Below are 21,091 nucleotides of genomic sequence, written 5' to 3'. Positions count from 1 at the left end.
GTACTGTAAATATAAACAATCCGGTAAAACATCAAATCTCCGACGTCGCTGCGACCGGAAAAAGATCCTGCAAGAACGGGGCCAACGACAACTGAAGAGAACCGTTCAACGTGACACAAGTGTAACCCTTCCGCAAACTGCTGCAGATTTCGATGCTGGGCCATCAACGAAGCACCATCGATGTGGGCTTTCGGAGTCGAAGGTCCGCTCGTGTACCTTTGATGTCTGCACGACACGAAGCTTTACGCCTGGCCTTGACCCGTCAGCACCACCATTGGACTGTTGATGACTGGAAACCGGCTGTCTGGTCGGACAAGTTTCGTTTCAAATTGTATCGAGCGGATGGAGGTGTAAGGGTATGAAGACAACCTCGTGAGTTCATGGAGCCTGCATGTCAGCAGGGGACTGTTCAACCTGGTGAAGGCTATGTAATGGTGTGGGACGTGTGCAGTTGGAGTGATATGGGACCGATTCTGACAGGGACACGAACGTAAACATCCTGTCTGATCACCTGCATCCATGCATGTCCACAGTGCATTCCGACGTACTCGACCTATTCCAGCCGGACAATGCGACACCCCATACATCCAAAATTCCTACATAGTGGCTACAGGAACACTCTTCTGAGCTTAAATACCAAACTTCCCAGACAGAAACATTATTGAGCAAATCTGGGATGTGGTGTTGCAGCGCGGTGGTGTTGCATCCACATCTTCATCAACATCTGTGTTCCACGCATCACCTTGCAATGTGGCATGGAGAGTACTTCGCTTATGATAAATTCCCCCATTTCTTGTTCGTCACGAATGTCGCGAGGGAAGATCTACCTTACCCTCACTATGCCTTCGTGGTACATAAAGGGTGTTTCAAATATATACATCAAGGCACAAGAGAATACCTCATGCAAGAAAGTAGATATAAGTCTAGGGTTAATATTTTCTTAGCTGTCGCAAGTTTACCGTGCCTCCAGTTGCAAGTTGGTCATTCGTGTGATTGCTGGCAGGGGTCTCCATGTTGTAACTACTCGCTTGCCAGCTCGTACATTACTAAATGTACATCGAGCTCCGTATTTAACAATTGTATACAACTACTCGCTCACAGAAAGATACGAACCTAAAGACTGGAAATTTGCTCAAGTCACGCCAATATCCAAAAAGGGAAATAGGAGTAATCCGCTGAATTACAGGCCTATATCACTAACGTCGATTTGCAATAGGGTTTTAGAACATATATGCATTCGAACATTATGAAGTACCTCGAAGAAAACGATTTACTGACATATAGTCAGCACGGATTCAGAAAATATCGTTCTTGTGAAAGACAACTAGCTCTTTGTACTCATGAGGTAATAAGTGCTATCGACAGGGGATGTCAAATTGATTCCATATTTTTAGATTTCCAGAAGGCTTTAGACACCCTTACTCACAAGCGTCTTCTAAGCAAACTGCGTGCCTACGGAGTATCGCCTCAGTTGTGCGACTGGATTCGTGATTTCCTGTCAGAAAGGTCACATTCGTAGTAATAGACGGAAAGTCATCGAGTAAAACAGAAGTAATATCCGGCGTCCCCCAAGGAAGTGTTATAGGCCCTCTATTGTTCCTGATCTATATTACCGACATAGGAGACAATCTGAGTAGCCGTATTGGATTGTTTGAAGATGATGCTGTCATTTCCCGTCTTGTAAAGTCATCAGATGATCAAAACGACTTACAAAATGATTTAGATAAGATATCTGTATGGTGCTAAAAGTGGCAATTGACCCTAAATAAAGAAAAGTGCGAAGTTATTCACATGATTACGAAAAGAAATCAGCTAAATTTCGATTACGCGGTAAGTTAAACAAATCTAAGGGCTGTAAATTCAACTAAATACTTAGGCATTACAATTACAAATAACCTAAACTGGAACGATCACATCGATAATATCGTGGGTAGAGCAAACCAAAGACTGCGATTCATTGGCAGAACACTTAGAAGGTGCAACAGGTGTACTATAGAGACTGCATACAACACGCTTGTACGCCCTATTCTGGAGTATTGCTGTGCAGTGTGGGATCCGCATCAGGTGGGACTGACGGATGACATCGAAAAAGTACAAAGAAGGGCAGCTCTTTTTGTATTACCACGAAATAGGGGAGATAGTGTCACAGACATGATACGTGAATTGGAGTGGCAATCATTAAAACAAAGGCGTTTTTCGTTGCGACGGGATCTTCTCATGAAATTTCAATCACCAGTTTTCTCCTCCGATTGCGAAAACACTCTGTTGGCACCCACCTACATAGGGAGAAATGATCATCACGATAAAATAAGAGAAATCAGGGCTCTCACGGAAAAATTAAGTGCTCGTTTTTCCCGCGTGCCGTTCGAGAGTGGAACGGTAGAGAGACAGCACGAAGGTGGTTCATTGAACCCTCTACCAGGCACTTTATTGTGAATAGCAGAGTAATCACGTAAATGTAGATAGATGTAGAGGTGGCTAGAACACAGAAAAAAGGCGTACTGTGTTCTCCGTTTCAACAGGCGCAGTTACAACTACACAGCGAGATGTTCGCCGAAAGTAGTGCCTCAGCGATGGATCAGCCATAAGGGACATACGGATCTCACTACATTGTACAATAGGACTTCAAGATTGTCTGATTTTGTGGTATGCTCTTCTACTTTTAGGGTTCTGTACCTCAATCGCTAAAAACGGAACATTTACAGGGTCGCTTCGTTCTCCGTCTGTCTGTCTGTCCGACAGTCAGGTTTCTGTTCGCAAAAGACACAAAATTCACACCCAGCGACAGCATGGTTTCTGTTCGCAACACTTGGGAAAGACGAAACGACACTGAACATTCACTTGAGCACTGCACTAAAAAGTTGGCAAAAATGACATACCACAGCCGAGAGCAGGTGGTGGGAAACTGGACACATGATGGTAACATAAAGGGGGGGGGGGAACAAACATTTATAGCTTGGAATAACCAAAGTAATTACAAGCACAAAAGCTTTTAGTCATCATCATTTAAGACTGATTATGCCTTTCAGCGTTCAGTATGGAGCATAGTCCCCCTTATAAAATTCCTCCATGATCCCCTATTCAGTGCTAACATTGATGCCTCTTCTGATGTTGAACCTATTACTTCAAAATCATTCTTAACCGAATCCAGGTACCTTCTCCTTGGTCTACCCCGACTCCTCCTACCCTCTACTGCTGAACCCATGAGTCTCTTGGGTAACCTTGCTTCTCCCATGCATGACCCCACCATCTAAGCCTGTTCGCTCTGACTGCTACATCTATAGAGTTCATTCCCAGTTTTTCTTTGATTTCCTCATTGTGGACACCCTCCTACCATTGTTCCGTTCTACTAGTACCTGTAATCATCCTAGCTACTTTCATATCCGTAAACTCAACTTTATTGATAAGGTAACCTGAATCCACCAGCTTTCGCTCCCACACAACAAAGTTGGTCGAAAGATTGAACGGTGCACAGATAACTTAGTCTTGGTACTGACTTCTTCCAAAAGAGAGTAGATCGTACCTCTCTGCATTAGCTTTGCTAAACCTCGCTTCCAGTTCTTTCACTATGTTGCCATCCTGTGAGAATATGCACCGTAAGTACTTGAAACCGTCCACCTGTTCTAACTTTGTTCCTCCTATATGGCACTCAATCCGTTTATATCTGTTTCCCACTGACATTACTTTCGTTTTGGAGATGCTAATCTTCATACCATAGTCCTTACATTTCCGATCTAGCTCTGAAATATTACTTTGCAAACTTTCAATCGAATCTGCCATCACAACTAAGTCATATGCATATGCGAGACTGCTTATTTTGTGTTCACATATCTTACTCTAACCCAGACAGTTTATTGTTTTCAACATATGATCCATAAATAATATTAACAACAGTGGAGACAGGTTGCAGCCTTGTCTTACCCCTGAAACTACTCTGAACCATGAACTCAATTTACCGTCAACTCTAACTGCTGCCTGACTATCTATGTAAAGACCTTTAATTGGTTGCAAAAGTTTTCCTCCTATTCCATAATCTCGTAGAACAGACAATAACTTCCTTCTAGGAACCCGGTCATATGCCTTTTCTAGATCTATAAAGCATAGATACAATTTCCTGTTCCACTCGTAACATTTCTCCATTATTTGCCGTAAGCAAAAGATCTGGTCCTGACAACCTCTAAGAGGCCTAAACCCACACTGATTTTCATCCAATTTGCTCTCAACTAATACTCGCACACTCCTTTTAACAATACCTGAGAAGATTTTAACCACAACGCTGATTAAAGAGATACCTCTGTAGTTGTTACAATCTTTTCTGTTTCCTTGTTTAAAGATTGGTGTGATTACTGCTTTCGTCCAGTCTGATGGAACCTGTCCCGACTTCCACGCCATTTCAATTATCCTGTGTAGCCATTTAAGACCTGACATTCCATTGTATTTGATGAGTTCCGACTTAATTTCATCCACCCCCGCCGCTTTATTGCACTGCAATATATTGACCATTTTCTCCACTTCCTCAAATGTGATCCTATTCCATCATCATTCCTATCCCATTGTACATCGAAATCTGAAACATTACTCATCGTATTTTCACCTACATTGAGCAACTCTTCAAAATATTCCCTCCATCTGCCCAAGGCATCAACAGGATTCACCAGCAGTTTTCCTGACCTGTCCATTATACTTGTCATTTCCTTCTTATCTCCCTTTCGAAGACTGCTAACTACACTCCAGAATGGTTTTCCAGCCGCTTGACCCAAAATCACCAACCTGTTTCCAAAGTCTTCCCAAGATTTTTTCTTGGATGCTGCAATTATCTGTTTGGCTTTGTTTCTTTCTTCAACATACCTTTCTCTGTCAACCTGAGTTCAAGTATGTAGCCATTTTTGATACGCCATCTTTTTCCTTTTACAGGCTGCCTTGACTGTGTCATTCCACCCAGCTGTTTGCTTCATCCTACCTTTACATACTACTGTTCCCAGACATTCTTTAGCCACTTCTAGTACTGTGTCCCTGAACCTTGTCCATTCCTTTTCCAATGACTGTAATTGCCTGCATTCAACTAACTGGTACCTTTCTGAGCTCACTGTTATGTACTTGTGCCTGGTTTCCTTATCCTGAAGTTTCTCCACTCTTATCCTCCTACATATGGACCTGACCTCCTGCACTTTCGGCCTCACAATACCGATTTCACTGAAGGTTAAATAGTGATCAGTGTCATCAGAGAATCCCCTGAATACACGTGTGTCCCTCACAGCCTTCCTGAATTCCTGATCTGTTCTTATGTTTAAAAAATGAGTTTGTGATTATTAAGCCCATACTGGCACAGAAATCCGAGAGTTGTTTCCCGTTCCTGTTGGCCTCCATATCTTCTACAAATTTAGCCATAACCTTTTCATACCCTTCTGTTCGATTTCCAATCCTGGCATTAAAATCACCCATGAGCAGAACACTGTCCTTATTCTTTACTCTAACAACTATGTTATTGAGTGCGTCATAAAAACTATCCATCTTATCTTGAGCTGTCCCTTCACAATGCGAATATACTGACACAATCCTAATTTTCTTGTTAGACACTGTCAAATCTACTACCCTGGATTCCATTTCTTTCCTGATATAAAGCCCTACACCCCATTTTGCTATTCCTGCTTTGACTCCTGGCAGGTAAACCTTGTATTCTCCCACCTCCTCTTCTTTCTCACCCCTTACCCGAATGTCACTAACAGCTAAAACGTCCAACCCCATCTTACTTGCAGCCTCTGCCAACACTACCTTCTTCCCAGAATAGCCCCCATTGAGATTAATTGCTCCCCATCTAGTTACCATTCGTTTGCCATGTCGTATCTTAGGAGTCCCTGGTTTGTCAGTTGGAGGTGGAGCTCCGTCACCTCCAAAGGTCTGAGGCATTTTGCTCTGATTGTTGCCAGCATCATATCTAAAGTACCAGGGAAGCAGGTTGCTAGACTTACTTGCCCCATGTCCCATTGGGTTTTACCCCTAACGGTTGAGGGACTAACTGGTGGATTTGGTAGTCTTTGCCGTCTGAGCACAAAGGTGACCACGACTAAGAATATGTCCGAGATGCCCAACCTTATTTCAAAGTAACTGGTATCCTGACTGTCGGGATCACTTACTTGGCCACTCATACGTTGCCCGTGGTTCATGAACTAGGACATGACTACAGGAACCCACACCATGAACCACTTACTAAAATCACATTCTGCGGTGAAGTACTGATAATATGCCGTGTTCGCATCGATCATCTCTTCATAATTAAGCAGTACAGACAGAGGTGATTTTTTAATTTTAACTACTGACGGCTCGTTTTGGCACGGTTTTTTCATGCATCTTCACCGCAGAATGTGTTTTAGTAAGTGACTAAAAGTTTTTTTGTACTTGTAATTACTTTGGTAATTTTCATGGTTACTTAAAGCTATAAGTGTTTGTTTTTTTCTTCTGTCGCAGTTATGTTGCGAAGTTTTTTGCTAATGAAGGTGTCTTCCTATTCAGGTGTATTTTTGCTTCTGATGAAGGTATATTTAGATATCCGAAACCGTAGTCAAGGATTTCAATAAATCTTTATCCTGCAACTGTTTGGCTGTTATCATTTACCGTGGGAAACAAAGAAAAAAGCGTTGAAAAGTTTGCCTTCGAAGGCCGTACAGTCCAGAATCGGTATCCGAGTCAGCATTATCGCCGTGAACATTGAGGAAATGATTCCACCGTCGCACGAGGTTAAATGTATCTGACTAGTAAAACACCGTGTCCCGCTGCGAGAAGTAGTCCGTAACTGCCTGCTGCATATCCTCGTCCGACAGGGATCGTCGACCTTCAAAGTTTTTTTTAAGGAACCAAAGGTGTGATAATTGCATGTTGGGGCGGGGGGAGGGGGGGGGGGGGGGGAATCAAGACTATAGGGCAGATGCTCAAGTGTCACCCACTAGAGTTGGCGTAAACACTGCGCTGTGACATTTGCGATATGGGGACGTGCGTTATCATGAAGCAGCAGCACCCCCTATCGCAGTTTTCGCGGACGTTTCGCCTTAATTGCACATTCTTCTTTCTGCGACGGATGTCTGCCGGTGTTTGACCTTCGGTAGCCAAGAAAAGAATAACATGTTTGGACGTATTTGATAAAAACTTCGCCGTAGCTTACTTTTTCGCATGTACCACATACACGCCGGAAAGACACGAATGTCAAGCTAATACCATGTTTAATTATCGGTGCTTATAAACATCGAAGTCGCGCTACGTTGAATATACGCTGAAGCGACGCCCTTAAAAGGGAAACTTTTTGATCTCGCACTTAAAAAATTCTCGAAAGTCTTGGAATTCCCGAGACTGATATCTTGTCAGTATCAATGTTGATAACAGGCAAAAATCGGCGAGATTATTGATTTTCGGGATGGGTGAACTGTCTATATACACAGTTAAGTTTGTGGAAAGCCCTCACAGCTGTAGACCTACTCGTATCTGACCAATTTTTTGTGAAATACTCCGTTATGAGCGATCCATTCCAATAACTTCGGCTTAACTGCTTCGCAACATAACAACAGCTGTGAATGCAGCAACTTAAGACATAATCGTGTAAGTATGGATTGTGTATAAGCGTCGTCTGGATGCTTATCACGCGTCCAATGGAAGGTACTCGTACATTGAACAACTGTGAAATGTAATGAAAACTTTAATTCTGAATGTGATTGTTAAAAGTACCATAAAGTTGTTTGTGCTTCATCCTAAGATAGTTATGGGGGAAAGCACAACACCAAGGAGGAGTTGGGAGATATATAGGAAAGCCGTTAGGCGTTTTCCTATCCCTGAAATGTAATGTCTGTTCAAATTTCGCTCCAGTCGCTATGAGAATGCAAATCAGGTTTGCTTTAAATCCACGCTTTCATGATCGTGAGCCTTAGTGACCTTTGAGATTGGACGTGGTGAGCTGATGTTGGTCTAGAATGCCTTTAAAACACTAAAGACCCATTATCAACACCTCACTGAGTTTTAACGAGAAGATGGATGTTCCTTCTACAATATTGCAGAAAGACTTGGCAGGAATGTAGCCACTGTACATTAATTCTGGCAGCAATGGCCATGACCGCGTGGCACTACCGACAGGAAAGATCATCGTGTTCGGCGTAAGACTTTGGCGCATCGCTCTGCATCTGCAGCAGCAACCTGAGCAGCAGTTGCCACCACAGTGACACAATGAACTGTTACATATCGGTTACTTCAAGGGCAGCTACGAGCCAGACGCCCTGTAGTGTGCATTCGACTGACTCCAGACCACCGCCGTTTTCATCTACAGTGGTGTCAACCGAAAGCTCATTGAACGGCGGAGTGGACGTCTGTTGTATTTTCTGATGAAAGCCGTTTCTGACTCGGTGCGACTGATAGCCACGTATTGATTGGAAGGATGCCACGTTAGCGCCTGCAACCAACCGGTCTACGGAATAGACAGAGTAGAGCTACACCTACAGTTATGACCTAGGTTGCGATTTCGTATAACAGCAGGAGCACTCTCATGGTTATCCCACACACCTGACTACAAATTTTTAAGTGAGTCTGGTGATTCGACTTGTGGTGCATTTGGTGACAAATTTGAGCTTCAGTCTTGTGATTCGACCTCCTGTGCTGCCATTCCTGAACAGCATTCCATGTGGTGTTTTCCAACAGGATAATGCTCGCCCACATACAGCTGTCATAGTCCAACATGATCTACAGATTGTTGACTTGTTGCCTTGATATGCTGAATCACCACAGCTGTCTATAATGAAGTACACATGGGAGATCATCGGACGACACCCCTCAGCGTAATCCACGACAGCATGGTTCCTTCGAAAAGGGCACGACCGACTTCCTTCCCATCCTTCCGTAACCCGAGCTTGTGCTCCGTCTCTAATGACCTCGTTGTCGCCGGAACGTTAAACACTAATCTCCTCCTCGTTTCATCAGTTAAATATGTTACCTAAACAAATGTATTCTCGATATTTCTTTACTCTACATTAATTATTTGTTGGTGTTGGGATTTTTTTCCGTCAGTGTAGAGAAATGGAGCCGTGTCCGATGGTGGTGCCCGTGAAGCAATTCCAACGGCGATGGTCCATCTCGTGGGTGCGAGCGATAGAAACAGTTGCAATGCGTGCACGCGGAGCGAAGCTTGGCCAACTGCTGCTTGAAAATTCTGACAAAACGTTCCGCTTCACCGTTTGACTGTGGATGAAACCTGCACTAGTTAGATACTGTATACCATTGTGTTCACAGAATGTTCCAAATTCATATGACGTTAACTGAGGTCCGATGTCTGACACTATTACTTCAGGTAAGCCCTCGAGGCAAAAAATAGAGGACAACACTTGAATTGTGCTACGAGACGTTGTCGAGTTCATTGGCACAGTAAAAGGAAACTTGCTATACGAGTCAACCGCAATCAACCAACAAGGATACCAAAAAGGTCCCGCAAAGTCGATGTGACGCGTTTCCATGGCGATTGTGACTTAGGCCAAGCAGAGGATTTTTGTGTTGGAACGGACTGATTTTCCGCACATGCTTAACACTGTGACGTCATCTGTTTTATTTAGGTATCCATACCCTGCCAAGTACAGTGTCGACGCTCTGGCTGTTTCGTACAAACAATTCCCCAGTGTCCTCGGTAAAGTAACCGCAACACTTCCTTTTGCAAAGCTTTAGTGGACCACACATGTGACTGCCCACTGTCATTGTGAACAAGAATCACACCTTTCTCTACAGCGAGGCTATGCCGACGGGCAAAGTATCGGCACACTACAGAGTTCTTTATGCTGTTCAACGAGTGAGGTCAAGATGTGCGAATGTATGTTAGCAAAATGTTCAAATCTGAATCAGCTTCTGTGGCCTGTGCAGTTCTCCTACAGTTAAGCGGAAAAGATTGAAGCAATTCAAAATTGTAAGCATCGGTTTGACAACAAGATGCAACAGAAGCGTCGAAGTCTGTATCAGGGCCAATCGGAAGACTTGAAAGTGTGTCCGCATCACCATGTTGAGCTGTCGGACGGTACACGGTCTCGTACTGGTCATTTTTGGGCAGTTCACACAGGAAACGGTTTCGTCGGATGAAACAAGGACTGCAAAGCCTTGTGGTCCGTTACTAAGCAGAATTTTCTGCCGTACAAATATCGGTGGAATTTGGTGACACCACACACAATATCCAAACCCCCTTCCTCAATTCTTGAATAGTTAGACTGAGCTTCGGACAAGACTTTTGATCCGAAAGCAATAGCCTTGTGTTTATCACCAATTGTGTGCGAAAGCACTGCACCGATTCCGTAAGCGGAAGCCTCAAATTGCAATGCAACTGGTTTGTCAGGATCAAAGTGAACTAAGTATCCATCACTGAGCAACGCACCTTTAAGTTTTTGAAAAGCTGCTTGGCACTCATCTGCCCAAACAAAGTTGCATAGACGGCACATACCTCCACGAAAGGGGATACTCTTGAGACGCAAGCGCTGCAGAGGAGCCGCGATTCGTGCAGCATTCTGTATAAACCGAATGTAATAGTTCATTTTCCCTAAGACTGACTGCAAATCTGTGACATTGCGAGGAACTGGCGCGTATGGCTGACAAAGGCGACTGAAGAAGATGTACATCTTGACTGTTTATGACGTTCAGGGCTTTCAAAAAAGATGAAATGATGGTGTGGTAGCCCTCAACTACGTACCCTCTGACTCAGAGTTGAAATATTGAAAGTTTTGGCTGGTTTAGTTGTGTAGGGACCGGAATACGTAGTTGCCACATTACAAGCCAAATACTGCTGAGTCTACAGTATACAATATGAATCGAATGGCCGAAGGCTCCTATCACTCGGCAATTGCGAATTTTGAATGTGACATAGAAATTTATAAATGAAAGATTGCAGTTAAATAAAACTTGCAGGTACTATTTTTAACGACTTTAAATGACGATTACGATAGCAGAAGTACTTTTAAGAATGCCGTTTTTTACTTCAAAGCACTTATTGATGTCGATGGTCGAGAAATTAAATAAAATATAAGCTACTTGGAAATTTCAAGGACTCCAAAGACTGGAACATAATAACTTTGCGTGATCCAGTCCAGATAATAATAATAATAATAATAATAATAATAATAATAATAATAATAATAATAATAATAATATTTCTATCCATTAAAAACAAGCAATTGTTTTGATATCTCCTTTGATACAAGAGTTAAGAGGATGAAACACGCAGCAAAATCACTCGGCCCTCTCCGTACTATCAACCATATTTCCATATCATGAAATGTTCAATAAATAAATGTGATGTTACGTCTTACGCGACTCATCGTGTACCTAGTTACTTAGCTAGTTAATAAGTTGCGTGTTCTATGAATCGTTTTGTTGTGTACATAGTTCCGCGTAGTCTGCGCGTACACAACTTTCCAACTAGAGCGCGCCCCGCTAAGCACAAGTCAAATAATCTGATGGTGTGTGTAGTGAATGTCTTACAGTACGCACACCACACATTTGTATCATTAATCGTAATGATGTGGTACAACTCATTTTACATTCACATAACACGTTCATTTCTAAATATGGGTCATATACTGAACATTTACAAGTTTTTTTAAGTATACTGATGTGAGTTAGCTACTCCTATCCACTACCTTTTACACATTGTAATAATACAAATTCTTCTTCTTAAAAATCGCACCTGTAACGGAGGTGCGTTCCAGGCAGAGAGCTGTCACTGAGTTTCTTTTGGTGGAAAACCACAGCATCGCAGATATTCATAAGTGCTCGCCGAATATCTACGGAGACCTGACAGTGAACAAAAGCACAGTGAGTCGTTGGGCGAGACGTCTGTCGGCATCGCAACAAGGTGGCCCAAACTTATCCGATCTCCCGCGTGCCGGCCGGCCGCACAATCTGTGGCTCCTACAATGTTAGAATATGCTGACACTCTCATTCGAGGCGATCGACGGATCACAGTCAAAGACATCATTGCTGAAGTGGATGTCTTGGTAGCTTTCACCAGTTGATTACTCAAAGGTGTGTGCCTACTGGTTTTCTCGCACTTAACAGGAGGCCATAAAGAGCATCTGTTTGGGCCAACGAAGGACGCACTCTGCGGGAAGCAGTGCGTGGATGATGGAGAGATTATTGATGCAGCAAGACGTTGTCTTAAACGTCCACCAGTTGTCTTCCACGTCTACCATGTAGGCATACAGGCCCTCCTAATAAGGTGGCGTAAAGCCGTGGCATTGAACGGAGATTATGTTTACAAATAGGGTTTTGCAACCAAAAGAGTGGGAAATAATTTGGGGTACCGGAATCGTGAATAAAACCAACATGCTTTCAGAAAGACGTATTGCATTACTTACTGAACGCCCCTTGGATGTCATTGAGTGAGCGATCAGAAATGTTGGTGGAAGCATTGTGCATCCTTTTTTATCCAAAGCAACTTTAGTATGGAGTAATGAAACTAATTTTTCCTTCTGGTACTGCAGTTACGCACATCATGGTTCCTTTTGAACTGTAGTGGATTATCTACAGCAAACTACATGAGGGAATAATTATACTGTGCAGCAGTAGTCAGAATGCCCAGTTCCTTAACAGATGATTACAAGATAGTCGTGGTTGCGCACCACATATTATTCTTAATGCATGTTTCTATGGAATGAAAACTTTCTTTCATAAAGATTAATTACCCGAATTGTCCCTCCCTAAGATTCTCAGTGATTCTAAGTGTAAACTAAGTTATTTTAGGAGTCACTGTCCTCCTTAAGTACATTATTTTCCACAGTGAAATAAAACTCCTCTGTGTGTCCTCAAGAATTAACTGAAATATTAAAGTACAAAATAGAAACTCAAACCATTACAATGATGTTTATAAGTTCCAAATATGTCATACCCCTCAATCAAATGTTTCTAAAATGATCAGTATTTTGAACCAATTCTTAGTTATTTTTGTTATAACATGTGAGTACGTTACGGTCAAATGATTGAGCTTCCTCACTTTGTTTCCTCATAGCACTGTAACTGAAGTGTGTGAGAATTTTTGCTGCTTTTTAATTTATAACGTGAATCACAATATTCCAAATTTCTTACCTCGAATACATGCTGTCACTGAATGTGCTTTTGTATTAATAATGCCCAAAATGTGTTTTTTCTGATTTAAATCAATAAGTACACCTAAAATTTTTAAAGTTACCTCCTTCGCCATGAATTACTCTTAACAGTGGTGTAGTGCCTCTAGATATACAGAACTACATATGTTGCATCTTTGTGAAACTGAGAGTGAGACCATTCGCAGAAAACCACTCAGTAATACTTATAATAACATTATTTGCTTTATTCTGTTACAGTATGTATATTTGTATTGACTAAAATGCCAGTATCAGCCGCATAAAGAACTAATTCTGCTTGTTGTATGTTAGATGGAAGATCTTTTATATTTATAATAAACAGAAGTGGATCTAGGTTTGAGCCATTCGGGACGCCTTAAGCGATGTATGAGAAACAATAGTGGATCTAAGATTGAGTCGTGTGGAATCCCATAAGTGATACATGACAAACAATAGCTGATCTAAGACAGAGCCTTTTGAAACCTCATAAGTGATTTCTCCCCAGTGAGAAGCGCATTTCCCCTGCTTACAGTGGTTGAATTATTAATTACAACTTTCTGTATACTATATGTATATTATCCATTGTTTGGCTATACCATCAGTTGCATAAAACCTCAGTTTATGTAGGACAATAGCGTGATTCACACAATCTTACATAGATCACAGAAAATACCAGCCAGTGCTATCCTGTTACTTATGCCTGTAGAATTTGCTGAAATAACGTGTAATTAGCATCGTCAATTGAGCAACGCTTTTTAAATCCAAATTGCGTTTTACTGAGGATATTGTTGTTGTTCAGGCGGAATACTGCATCACCTTCTCAAAAATTTAACAACACCATATTACAGCCCCTTTAGAAAAATGTCATGAATTAGTGATGCACTACACACATTGACGGGAAAAAATTGCAACAAAATTGTTCAAATGGCTCTGAGCACTATGGGACTCAACTGCTGTGGTCATCAGTCCCCTAGAACTTAGAACTACTTAAACCTAACTAACCTAAGGACATCACACACAGGCAGGATTCAAAAAAATGGCTCTGAGCACTATGGGACTCAACTGCTGTGGTCATTAGTCCCCTAGAACTTAGAACTACTTAAACCTAACTAACCTAAGGACATCACACACATCCATGCCCGAGGCAGGATTCGAACCTGCGACCGTAGCAGCAGCGCGGCTCCGGACTGGAGCGCCTAGAACCGCACGACCACCGCGGCCGGCAAATATTGCAACACCAAGAAGGAGTATGATATTGCACTCTCTGTGTTATTCCGAATTAAGATGCACTGTTCCGTCGGACATGCCTGCAATGTTGACGACATACGGAAATTTGTACCTGGCCGTGAGTCGTTCACGGATAGCCAAATGGTAAGGCGACCGCTCGCAGTAATCGAAAATTTCGGGTTCGAGTCCCAGTGCGACGCAAATTTTGATTATTGTCACTCCATTATACAGCAGATTGTTGTCCATATTCGCAACAACGAGTACATTTCATGGAATCCAAGAAGTTGTGCGACATAAACGAAAATTTGTAGGAGTGTTCCCATGCTTCATCAATGATGTCTGTTCAGATTACGTGCCAGACGCAAAAGAGTGGCTCTAGAAGCCTATGAGGATACAAATGAGATTTTACTTTAAATACACACTGTAACGGTAGTGAGCGTTAGTTACCTTTGAGATCAGACGCAGTGAGTTGATGTTATCAAGAATGCTATTAAGACAACAAAGACGCCATTATCAACGCTTCAATAACTTTGGACGACGTCGTGTAATAGGGCTACGAGAAGCTGGATGTTCTTTCTGAGATACCAGAAATACTTGGCCATAGGAAGTTTCGGTCCCAAGAAGACTGGGTTCCGGACGGCCACGTGGCACTACTGAGAGGAAAGACCATTGTGTTCTGCCTATGGCTCTGACACATCGTACTGCACCTGCAGCAGAAACTTGAGCAGCAGTTGGCACCACAATGTCGCAACTAACTATCACAAATAGGTTACTTCAAGAACAAATCCGAACCAGACACATTCTACTAATCCCAAAGCACCGCCATTTGTGACGTCGGTGATGTCGAGGTGGAGATCTGATGTGTTATCTGATGAAAGGTTGGTTCTGCCTCGGTGCCAGTGGTGGCCACATGTTGGTTAGAAGCAGGCTAGCTGAGGCCCTGCAACCAATCTGTTAGATACACTGGACGTACACCTAGAGTTATGGTCTGTTGTGAAATTTCGTGTGACAGCAGGAGCACTCTCGTGGTTAACTCATAGACTCTGACAGTAAATTTGTTTTTGAGTTTGGATATTCGATCTGTTGTGCTGTTATTCATGTTTTTTAACAGGATAACGCTCGCTCACATACTGCTGTTGTATCCCAATATGCTCTACAGACTTTCGACATGTTGCCTTGGCCTGCTCCATCACCAGATCTGTCTACAATCGAGCACATATGGGACATCACCGCACGACGACTCCAGCGTCACTCACGACGAACATTGAGCGTCCCAGTATTGACCGATCTAGTGCAACTGGTATGTGATTCCATCCCACAAACTTACATCCGGCACCAGCACAACGCAGTACATGCTTGCGGTCAACAGTCTGGCGGTTAGACCGGTTATTAATGTACCAGAAGTTCATAAATTCAAGAGCTTATCTCGTGCTTAAATTAGCCTGTGATCTTGCAATGCTAATTCCGTATATGTTACATAGACCAATGTATTCCCGAAATTTTATTACTCTACATTAATTATTTTTTGGTTCTGCGATTTTTTTCCGTTGATGTGTGCTAGGAACACCATCAAATCCAGATGAGTTTTTATTTTTGATAGGGTGAGTCAATAACTATTGCCACCTTGAATAACTCCAAATGTATGATAGTTGCTGTAAACTTTGTGGGAGAAATGTTGCATGGGACAACGGAGGCCATAATATGACGTTGGTTCTTTGTTTCTAGGTGGGGTCGCGTCAGAGATATGAAGGTCACCTTTTATTTTAATGGGGTACTATAGGTTGGTACTTATTTTCTGATAGAGGCTATCGAGACAAATCCAGTGGTGTGTAACAGTAAGGTCTTTGAAGATCAACGAAGGTAAGAAAGAGACATGAATGTCCATTTACAGAAGATGTTCGAAGTGATTATCATTGGTATCACTGCAGTGCTGCAATCTTCTTATCATGGATTGAATGGTATTCCTTATCACTTCGGCACTTAGCGAAGCACACGCTCTAACAGTTCTCTCTCGTATATCGTGCAAATAGTAAATATTCGCCGAATACTGCGTATCCATCTAAAGCGCCATTGACATGTAAACATCATTCGACGGTTTTGCAATGCAACACTAATAGGAACGGTAAGACTAGTATCGTCGAATCAAGCGAATGTGAATGATGTATTAGTTCGAAGAATAAGTCGATTGCTTCTCATTTACGGACAATGCCAACGAAATTCAGTGAGATCTAGAGACTTATACGCTGAAAGATATACTCAACGTACTCACCCTACACGTCGTACATTTAAATATGTATAGGATAAACCGAGAACAACTGGATCTTTAACGCTTCGGAAACATATCCGGTAAAGGAAAGTTACTGCGGCTCGAGATCCTTGCGTCAGTTCACGTCAAATCGCAAGGGAATCTGACATGTACCAGAGTAGTGTTGTTCGTGTTCTGCATCGCGATAAATATCATCCTTACCACATTAGTCTCCACCAAGAATTAACTGGCACGGATTGTATGCGTCGCATTGAATTCTGCCGATGGGCTCAATTTCTAATTCAGAGGGATGACACATTTATTAGTTTGATTTTATTTACTTACGAGGCTACATTCACTAACCATGGAAATGTTAATTTGCATAACATGCATTATTGGGCAACTGAAAATCCATGCTGGCTGCGACAAGTTGCACATGAAAAACCGTGGTCAGTGAATGTATGGTGTGGGATTCTCGAAGACAGGATTATAGGCCCCTGTTTCATTGAAGGAAATCTTAATGGTAGGAAGTATACTGCATTCCTGGAAGAAACATTTTTGGAAGAAGTACCTTTAGGAATAGGGAACAGAACGTGGTATCAACACGCTGGGTGTCCGGCACATTCTTCGCTGATGGCTAGAAAAGAGCTGCAGAGACAGTTCACAATGCGTTGCAGTGGACATGGAGGAGATGTGTCGTGGCCGGCCCGTTCGCCAGACTTAACGCCTCTCAATTCTTTCTTGTGGGGATTCGTAGAGGACATTGTTTATAAAGATGTTTGAACTACACCTGGAGATATGCGAGAGAGAATTGTCAGAGCATGTGCTTCGATAAGTGCTGAAGTGATATGGAATACCACTCAATCCATGATAAGAAGATTGCAGCACTGCATTGATACCAATGATCATTACTTTGAGTACCTTCTGTAAATGGACGTTCATGCCACCTTTGTGACCTTCGTTGACTTTCAAAGACCTTGCTGTTGCACATCAATGGAATCGTCTCGATGGCAGAAAATAAGTACCAAACTGTAGAATCCCACTTTAAAAAAAACGAAGTTGACCTTCATATCCGCTACGGTCGCAGGTTCGAATCCTGCCTCGGGTATGGATGTGTGAGATGTCCTTAGGTTAGTTAGGTTTAAGTAGTTGTAAGTTCTAGGGAACTGATAACCTCAGATGTTAATTCCCATAGTACTCCGAGCCATTTCAATCACTTTTTTTAACCTTCATACCTCTGAAGCGACCCCACCTAGCAACAGAAAACCAACGTTATATTATGATTCCCGTTATCAATTTCAACTTTTGTCCCACAAAGGTTTTAGCTCCTATCATACTTTCGGAGTTATTCCTGGTGGCAATAGTCAGTGACTCACCCTGTATATGGAGAAGTCGGTGAGAGATTCATATGAGTAAATTTTACGACAGTGACAGTGACGCTGCTACAGCAGTCGCGACATTCCCCGTACACATTCGCCTGCCGGCGTGGGCCACTTGGCCGACGTGACCGGCGCTAACCGCCTTCCTGGTGCGGCCGGTCCGCAGATGCGCCCCAGAAGCGTCCATCAGGCGGCGGGCCGTTAGCCGCTGCCGCTGACCCTGCGTCCCCTTTGCGTGTCCTGGACCGCCTGCACCTCGCCACTCGACACTTTTCCCAGCGGCCCCCACCTGTCCCTTCCGATGGGGCTTCTCGAGACGATCTGCGCTGCGCTGGCGCGACGTTAAGTATTTCGAGGTCAGCCGCTTCCGCCCGGGGAACTATCCGGTGCCAGCAGAATGAGACCCAGTGGTTTCGACGCAGAACCGTCTTACCACATATTTCCCAAACGTGGCTGAGTGGCTCCCAGATAGTTTCAACTTCTGATAATGATTAGCGCTCCACTGAGCAAATACGTCGGCGATGGAAAGGGCGTTCCAGTTTTCGGACCTCATTTCTGTCGTGCAGCTTGTGTCAGTGCTCGAAGAAGTGTCCATCGTACTGTTTCTTGTGCGTTTCACCGACGTTCTTGATTTTCTCGTCATGAGGCACGATATGCCATATCTACTTTATTTTACTACTAGCTGCCGTTCCCGGCGTTCCTGGAGATGTTTAATATATGCCACACAAGGTTATTGAACCCAGTGCCTTGTTGTTACTAATAGCGAATGCTGGACACATGGGAGACTGCAACCGTTTTAAATCGAAGGAGCCGCGCGTGATTAGCCGAGCGGCCTGAGGCGCTGCAGTCATGCACTGTGCGGCTGATCCCGGCGGAGGTTCGAGTCGTCCTTGGGGCATGGGTGTGTGTGTTTGTCCTTAGGGTAATTTAGATTAAGTAGTGTGTACGCTTAGGGACTGATGACCTTAGCAGTTAAGTCCCATAAGATTTCACACACGTTCGAGAAAATCGAAGGGCATATGTAAATCACTAGGTATCAACGAAATGCGACAAACGAATACGTCGTCACCTATGGAATTTATAAAAGTCAGGTTCTAAGATTTCGGTTCTGACTTTTGCGTATATACACCAATTTCAAACCAAAAGTTTAGTAATAACAATTACATCATAGATAATGCTACTGATCACAACTCGAGCTGTTCGAACACTTTGCGTCACACTTAGGGGAATTTTGGGCTCTGTTCTATATTCTGATCGGACCGCGTTCTAGGGACTTTTGTTGCTACCACATCCACCACCTGCCTTAGCGTTTGTATCGCATTGTGGATTTTACTAATAACTGTGAGATACGGGCTAATAAACCTTCTAGGGTATACGTCATATGTAACAACGGCAACTAGTCAGTGACAGTTTGCATTCATGTTTCTGTCAAATTTTCGAACTCTCGCACGCCCCGCGACCTAATGATGCCTGAAGGTACTATCTCCAAGACGGTTTTTCTCCTTTATTATTTTATGTATTTACATACTGTGTATATTATAAAAATATATAGTCTATGTCCACCCAAATGTTCATTAGTGGATAGTGTAGAAATCTGAAGTAAATCGGCCAAGAACTTTTAGAGATTTCTGGTAACAATCATTCCCCATTATATACTACATACATCTACATCTACATCTACATCTACATGATTACTCTGCAATTCACATTTAAGTGCTTGGCAAAGGGTTCATCGAACCACTATCATACTATCTCTCTACTATTCCACTTCCGAACAGCGAGCGGGAAAAACGAACACCTAAACCTTTTTGTTCGAGCTCTGATTTCTCTTATTTTATTTTGATGACCATTCCTACCTATGTAGGTTGGGCTCAACAAAATATTTTCGCATTCGGAAGAGAAAGTTGGTGACTGAAATTTCGTAAATAGTTCTCGCCGCGACGAAAAACGTCTTTGCTTTAATGACTTCTATCCCAACTCGCGTATCATATCTGCCACACTCTCTCCCCTATTACGTGATAATACAAAACGAGTTGCCCTTTTTTGCACCCTTTCGATGTCCTCCGTCAATCCCACCTGTAAGGATCCCACACCGCGCAGCAATATTCTAACAGAGGGCGAACGAGTGTAGTGTAAGCTGTCACTTTAGTGGACTTGTTGCATCTTCTAAGTTTCCTGCCAATGAAACACAACCTTTGGCTCGCCTTCCCTACAATATTATCTATGTGGTATTTCCAACTGAAGTTGTTCGTAATTTTAACACCCAGGTACTTAGTTGAATTGACAGCCTTGAGAATTATACTATTTATCGAGCAATCGAATTCCAACGGATTTCTTTTGGAACTCATGTGGATCACCTCACACTTTTCGTTATTTAGCGTCAACTGCCATCTGCCACACCATATAGCAATCTTTTCTAAATCGTTTTGCAACTGATACTGGTCTTCAGATGACCTCACTAGACGGTGAATTACAGCAGCATCTGCGAACAACCTAAGAGAACTGCTCATATTGTCTCCCAGGTCATTTATATAGATCAGGAACAGCAGAGGTCCCAGAACGCTTCCCTGGGGAACACCTGATATCACTTCAGTTTTACTCAATGATTTGCCGTCTATTACTACGAACTGCGACCTTCGTGACAGGAAATCACGAATCCACTCGTAAAACTGAGACGATACCGCATAGGCCCGCAGCTTGATTAGAAGTCGCTTGTGAGGAACGGTGTCAAAAGCTTTCCGGAAATCTAGAAATACGGAATCAACTTGAGATCCCCTGTCGATAGCTGCCATTACTTCGTGCGAATAAAGAGCTAGCTGCGTTGCACAAGAGCGATGTTTTCTGAAACCATGCTGATTACGTATCAATAGATCGTTCCCTTCCAGGTGATCATAATGTTTGAATACAGTATATGCTCCAAAACCCTACTGCAAAATCGACGTCAATGATATAGGTCTGTAGTTCGATGGATTACTTGTCAAGTCAGATTGCGAAATGTTACGTAGACAGTGAACTTCCTCTTGTATTGCAGGTCAAGCGTACAAAATTTCATGAAGATCGGAATAAAATTGTAGAATTGCACAAATTACAAATAAACAAACCAACACTCTTTTTCACGTATGTAGATAGATCATGTATCA

The sequence above is a fragment of the Schistocerca gregaria genome, chromosome 7 (assembly GCF_023897955.1).
Source record: "Schistocerca gregaria isolate iqSchGreg1 chromosome 7, iqSchGreg1.2, whole genome shotgun sequence".
Taxonomy (NCBI): domain Eukaryota; kingdom Metazoa; phylum Arthropoda; class Insecta; order Orthoptera; family Acrididae; genus Schistocerca; species Schistocerca gregaria.
The sequence above is the reverse complement of the archived record's forward strand: the minus strand, read 5'-3'. Positions refer to the sequence as shown.